This window comes from Panthera tigris, chromosome F3, assembly GCF_018350195.1.
Source record: "Panthera tigris isolate Pti1 chromosome F3, P.tigris_Pti1_mat1.1, whole genome shotgun sequence".
Classification (NCBI taxonomy): Eukaryota; Metazoa; Chordata; class Mammalia; order Carnivora; family Felidae; genus Panthera; species Panthera tigris.
This window is the reverse complement of record NC_056678.1, coordinates 6,316,459-6,323,108: the sequence shown is the minus strand read 5'-3', so window position 1 is coordinate 6,323,108 and position 6,650 is coordinate 6,316,459.

Genomic DNA, 6,650 nt, shown 5'->3' with positions numbered 1-6,650 from the left:
GCCCAAGTGGGAGAACTGAATAGTTTTCCGCTTAATCTGAAAATTGGCCTCAGTTCTTGGAATGTTTCTCACCTCCTTCTCTCAGGATCGGCTGCTGAACAGAAGACTGAGGAGAAATTTGCAGAAGGTCTACCAATGACACGGAAGGGACCGTGCCCTGACACCTTCATTTTTCCGTTTCTGAGACCAGAGTAATAATGCCCACCTCACCTTCTTCCTTAGAATAATGTGACCACAGATGTGCAAAACGTTAGGCTCAGAGACAAGGGGCTGAGTCTGTCATCTGAGGTGACATCACTGTTATGACAATTATTATTTCTTACCCTGAGAGGAAGTTTCTCCTTAGCATCCAGCCTTCTTACCAATGTGGATTGTGTTCAAGGTGGAGTTTTATGATTTTAATCCATGGAGCACTGAGTGCCTCAACTTTATTTCAGTTTTAAGCAGGCCTGGAGGAAAGCAACCTCTAAGTGCAGTGCAAACAGGAAAGGAGCACAGTCATGGGAACGGTTGCACATTCCCAGGTGGGCTGGTAGGTGGTCCACACGTTTACCTACACGAACCTTGTGTAACTCACATGCCACTGTTGGTTCCTCTGCCAAATCTCTCAAAGCCTTTTCAACTCTCTGATGATCTAATCCAAAAACCCAAGTGGAACACAGATACTTTTTTTCCCCTTTAATGTTGAAGAGACCAAGACGGAAGCTCTGGTTTACGTTTACACTTGCGTCATAATATAAACAACAGCATGATTAATATATATCACGATAACGAACAGGCACCGCTCCCCAGGGAAGCACACAGATTAAAGTGATTCGCCCAGAGCCTTCAGTGGGTTCCTCCGATCTCACCAGGAGAAGGTGGAACACGTCAGATCAGAGCTCGCAGCCTCTCCGTTTCTGGCCTCACATCACCGATGTGCTTGCTATGTTACGTGTGCCTAGAGCCACGCTGTGGCACGATGATGAGCAAGTCCCTTTAGAGGAAGATGCACCTGTTCAAAGTCCACACCTTGAAGAAACGCAGAGCTTCTGTGCTCCTTTTAGGGAAACTTTGAGTAGCTATTTATTGCCTGGAATAAACTTACGGTCCGTCTTGCCCATGTAAACAGGCGTCGGAAAGCCCTTTCGGAGTGTCCGCTTGGCTCTTTGATGCAGTGCCACTTTACAAAAGGATTCCTGCCACACTCGTCTCTTTTTCTGTTCCTCCTTTCTCCCCTTGATATAATGACGCAAATCTTCCTTTTTATTTTATAATTTTCGTAGATTTTTTTTTTTTAAAAGGCCATGACTTTAAGAAGACACGTTTGGTGAAATAGGTCCTTTTGGTTGATGTATTTAAGAGTTTGGGTTAGGAAAAAGTTGAAAAACAAGAACCAAAAACAAACAGGTCCCCCCTCCCCGCCTCCCCCTTCCCCCCCGCCGCTCAGTGCCATAGACAAGAGTCCAAAGGACATTAGCTGCCCCATTGCACACATTGGAAAGGAGAGTTTGCTGTGAGCTCAGTCCTTCTAATAGACTGGCAATTTTGTGAAAGGTTTAGGGGATTTTGTTTAACCATTTCTGCATGTGTTTTTAATGAGCTCATGATGGTTTTAACAAAGGCCAGGTTGTGCGTTTTGCGGCATTTTCTGACCTGATCCCTCCCTGCTGAGCCGGGGAGTGGGCACCTGTGCTCTGCTCCTGGCTCACCTATGGGAGTCAAGGTGGTGGGGCCATCTCCGGGCCTGTCTTCGTGCCAGGGATGAATCATGCAGTAGGCAGAGCGGAAGGAGCCTCTTTGTTGACAGCTTTCCATCTGGACTTTGGATACGGCTGATGGTTCACGTAGAGCGTTGGTTAGCTGGAAGGGACTAGGAGAGTCCGCTCCTCCGTAAGGGATCAGGAGCGTGCAAAGCCCCAGCAAAGAATGGCCCCAGATTTCATCTGCAAAGCTCAGAGAAGCATCTCACTCCCTGAGGTTCAGGTACCGAGGTCCGTGAATGTGTATGACTGCGGCTTTGACACGCGGGTGTTCAATAGTCAATAGGTCATTTACAGCCCCATTCACATAATCCGACTGGAGTCCGTCTGAATAAATTCATCAAGCTCAGGTGGCCAAGAGCGAACCCCTTCCGTGTTTAATAATTAAAATAAACAGGGCTATTGAGATGAATTTCAGTTTGTCATGTATAAATGTAAGAGACTCCATAAGGGATGGTGTTTTGTGATTCATATAGAAATATGATGGATGTATGATACGTTTTCCACAGCTATTTAAGAAAAAAAAAGATTATCTTAGTCATGGGGTAAAGTTATGTGATGCATTGCACCATCCAGGCTGTGTCTGGGCCAGTACAGATTTTTTTTTTTTTTTTTTTTTTGTGAAAGATTACTTCTTGGCAAACTAGATATGCAAACGCCAGAATACAGTAAAACCACATTTAATTGGACCTACTTGCCAACTTCTTGAACACAGCTTGGATTATTCCACGGGAGAGGTTGCTTCTGTTAAAAGCTGGCGGGGGGGCGGGGGGAGGAAGTGGCATATTGACAAGGCTTCAGATAATTTTTTTTTCACTTGAAGTACAATTATGCAATGAGCCAAGTTTGGAAGTATTTTACTATGTTTAATAATTATTATTCAAGATATTGTAAAACATATGCATTTGTTAAGGGGAATGTAATGGGAGTGAAATCATGTCATAAATTATACTTCGGATTTATTTTCCCTATTTTGTGTTTTTTTTTTTTTTATTTGATAGCCTTCCAAATTGGTTCTAGCCAAAACCATGCACTCTAATACATACCGTACTTGATATCAAAGTGAGAATATGAGTAATTTATAGAACCCGAGTGAGAACAGTTTTCTTCTCTTAGCCAGCTTCTGCCACCTCTATTCAGGTACCAGCCGACACATCCAACAGCCAGTGAGATAATAGGGATCAAGAAGTCCTCCACGTAGAGGAACTGCCACATCCTTCTCAACAACAGAAGACTCCAAGTCCACTCAGCCTGTCCACGTCTATTGTTCGAGTGTCTCTCCTTCACACAGGAGGATGACTATTTCTTTAAGTGTGTGTAAGTCTGGGAGAATCGCACGCCGCTCCCTCTCCCGAGGTGTGAGTGGGGACTCCCTGACCACCCACGATGTGCTCAGGTGAGTCTGAGCTCTGGGCGACGCTGTCACCCCGAACTTGGGAAGCTTGAGAAGGCATCACATCAGTTTGCTTCCCATCTTGAGCTGAAACAAATTTATATTGTTTTTGCAGTCTCTTTTCCAAGGGAGAGAAAAGAAAAAAATTGCCCCTTGCACTTCCTGAAACTGAACAAAGGTGCCATCGCTAAAGATTAGCAAGACGCTACGGATTTGCACCGAACCCCACCTGCTCTGTGAAAACCCCACGGTTTTCTCACAATCCCACTCAAGCTGCTGAGCAATTGGGCCTTGTCTTCTGAGTGTGGTTATTCGTCAGCTTGACTTCTGTTTGCTCTGCCGGTTCATTGTTTTCTCATGCCATGCCACAGCCAGCGACCGGGAGAGGAGAAGGCAGAGCCTTGGGGCCGGCTCCTGGGCCCCTGCAGAGGGGCAGACTTTCCCGGCGGGCAGACAGATCGGCGGCGACCCTAGGTGTGTTTTGAACGTGTGCCCGGGGCTCACGGAGCCTGATGCAGCTTTGCTGCTGTGTGGGGTGGACTGCAGCAGTGCGAGCCTTGTGTCTGCAGAGGGGACATGAGGACATCTGGACCGTGTCCCTGCGAGCAGGGCTTTTGCTGCAGGCCTTTGAAAATCCTGCCGCAACGGCCCCCAGCGCCTTGGAACTTTCTCCCTGGAGAATTTAGAAGAGCCGGTGGCCTTGATTTCTTGGCCATCTACAGCCTCCACACGTGCGGGGCTGTCCCTGAGCAGGGTGATTCAGGGGGTCCAGGAAGCGTTTTGCACAGCCCTTCTCTCTAAGAGCCTAACACTAGCACTAGGACTGGGGTCATGCATGCCTCTCTCCCGTCCTCAGCCACCTAGCTGTGCTGTCTTGAACAAGTGACTTCATCTCTCTGGGCTTCTCCCCACACACACCGCACTCCCCCCCCACCTTCATCTTTAAATAAACCTCTTGGACCATGAGACTCTGAGGTTCTTTTCAGGTCTAAATTCTTGGGCTTTTCTTTTTCTTTTTCTTTTTCTTTTCACCTGTTTAACTGCAATGCTGACTGAGCTTGGGCTGATTAACAAGAAAATATTTTCCAGGTAGAATAGAAATGGTGACTAGCTCATTGCCATGAAAGGCACGCTCACTCGGATAAGGGAGGACACGGGCAGGGTGGTTGAGCATTTCCACCGGCCTTTGGATTTTTAATCTCTAACTGTATTTACAAGTGCCCGTGCTTCCTTGTGTCTTTTCGAGCCCAGCGGGTCTAGGGTCCTTTTCTGTTTTCTGATAGCAGGAAGCTGAGAGGTCCTGGGTAGATGGTAGGCAAGAGCTCATCTAGTTCCAAGGTCTGTTTACACTGCACCCTACCTGCTTTTGCGAAAGTGATGAGGACCATATGACCCTTGCTGTGGTCCCTCATCGTCTTAACAAGCGGTGAACACGTGCAGGGAACACCAGGCTGGGCAATCATCCCTGTCAGTCCTGCAAAGCGGTTTTTTGCTTGTTCAGCTCCTCACGGAGTCTTGGTTGGACAGCTCCCCGGCCACCTTCCAGCACAGGACAGGGCCTTGCGTATGAAAAGGCTAATTCTGGTAGCTTCCATAGGAATGGGCACACCAAAGACCATTGCCGTGGGTTTCGTTCATGGAATTTGGAGTGTCCCAGGGGACTGGTGATAGGTCTACAGATCAAAGACCATTTGATGTTGATCATGAAGAGAACACACCACACTCATAGATGGACTCTGAAATTAAAGAAAACCCAATTCTTAGTGACTGTCATAAAAATCCCATGTTACACCATTCACAGCCAGACCACTGACCTAGTCATCCCCTGTATTTCTAGCATGTACCTAATCCATCCCAGAATGAAGGAAAACCCTACCAGAGTGTTGCGTGGGCGGGGGTGGGGAAGAAAAAAAAAAAAAACAGCCAAGAGAATGATTGTGGACTCATTTGTACAAGAGTCTAACTCAAATATTTCCCCTTTTATTTTTTCATTCTGAAGCCACAAAGCAAAATGGTTGCCGAATTAAAGATTAGCATGTAAGTAAGATCGAAATAGGACTACATTCTTATATTAGTTAAAATTCTTTTGGTTGCAAGGAATAGAAATCCATCTTAAGCTAGTTAAGCCAAAAAAGAATTTTATTATAAGGCTACTTGGATTCAGTGGAATCCGAAAGAGGAATACGGGAGGCCTTGGGAGCAGCTAGAATTAGGAGCTCAAAGGCTGTCAGGCTTTCTTCTCCCTTCCCTGCCTCTGATTCCCGTTCTGCTGATTGGCATTTTCCATTCCTCAGGCCACATGGCGGGACAGGCTGCCAACTCCTTCTGCATTTCCTTGTCTTCATCTTCAGACTCCCAGGGAGAGGCCGATGTCTCTTGTCAGTTATAGTTCCCAAATCCTGGGGGAGAATTCTGGTTGGGCTGTATGGATTGGGCGCCCACCTCTCAACCAATGGGAAGTGCCAAGGGCAAGGCCCATTGTACCAACCTGAGGTCCCCGACCTGGAGCCCCCAACCCCTGCACTCGTGCTGGGGTGGGGGGAGGGGCAGGGGCGTGGTCCCCAGGGGGACGGGGAGACACTTCCCTGCAATGAGGCAGGTGCTGAGCTAACAAAACAGCAGGGGACTGCTATGTTCCTCTACAGAAATTAAAGGGAAACAATGAAAAAAATATTATTTACCTGAAAGTGAGACTAATATATTCCCCTTTGTGCTCTAACAACCGTTATTAATTTCTAATCCATAGCCAAATAGTAAAGTGAACTCATGTCTGTTTTCTAAAGTATAAAATATTCATTAATTTTCATTTAGCTTAGTTTATCTGACCTCCCTCAAGTTACCTATCATTTTATAGTCTTAGAGCATGTTCATGTACTTTTTGGTGAAATCCTTACCTGGCTCATCCCGTGAGGCCACAGAATTCAGTTGTTGACCTTATCTTTCAGCTATTTGATCACCATCCAGGTGTCCTGTGAGTGAGGCAGGGGGTGATCAGACAACAGAACACACTGAACAAAGACACTTCTCGTTGAGGACGTAAGGAGACTGTGCAATGTAAGCTCTGTGTTGGCAGCAGGCAGCACACGTGTGTTCTCTATCTGGGGACACAGGAATCCCAGAGTCCAGAATGGGGGAGGGGCTGGGAAGGCCAGTGTTGGTTGATTTGAGTGAGGTGCTCAGAGCCAAGGTGTTGACTACCAACAAAGCTGTGTTAACCCTCTCAGGTGCCTCCAGGGTCACAGCTGGGAAATGCGGCTGCCTGTTGGGAAGAGAGACTGGCACCCACGGACTGAGGTAAGAGACACACTCAGATAGTTTTAAGTGGAAGACACAGGCTGTTTGGACGTATGACTCCTCACTCCTTAGGTACTTCCTGTCCCATTGCTAAAGATGCAAAATACTCAAGGTTTGAAGGAAGCCACTGGTTAGAGTTAGGTCTTCAAGGCCAAGGTAGAGGAGCCTCCTTGATTCACTGTGTCTCAAACTGTATAGAAAAAAATATGAGTATTTTAGGT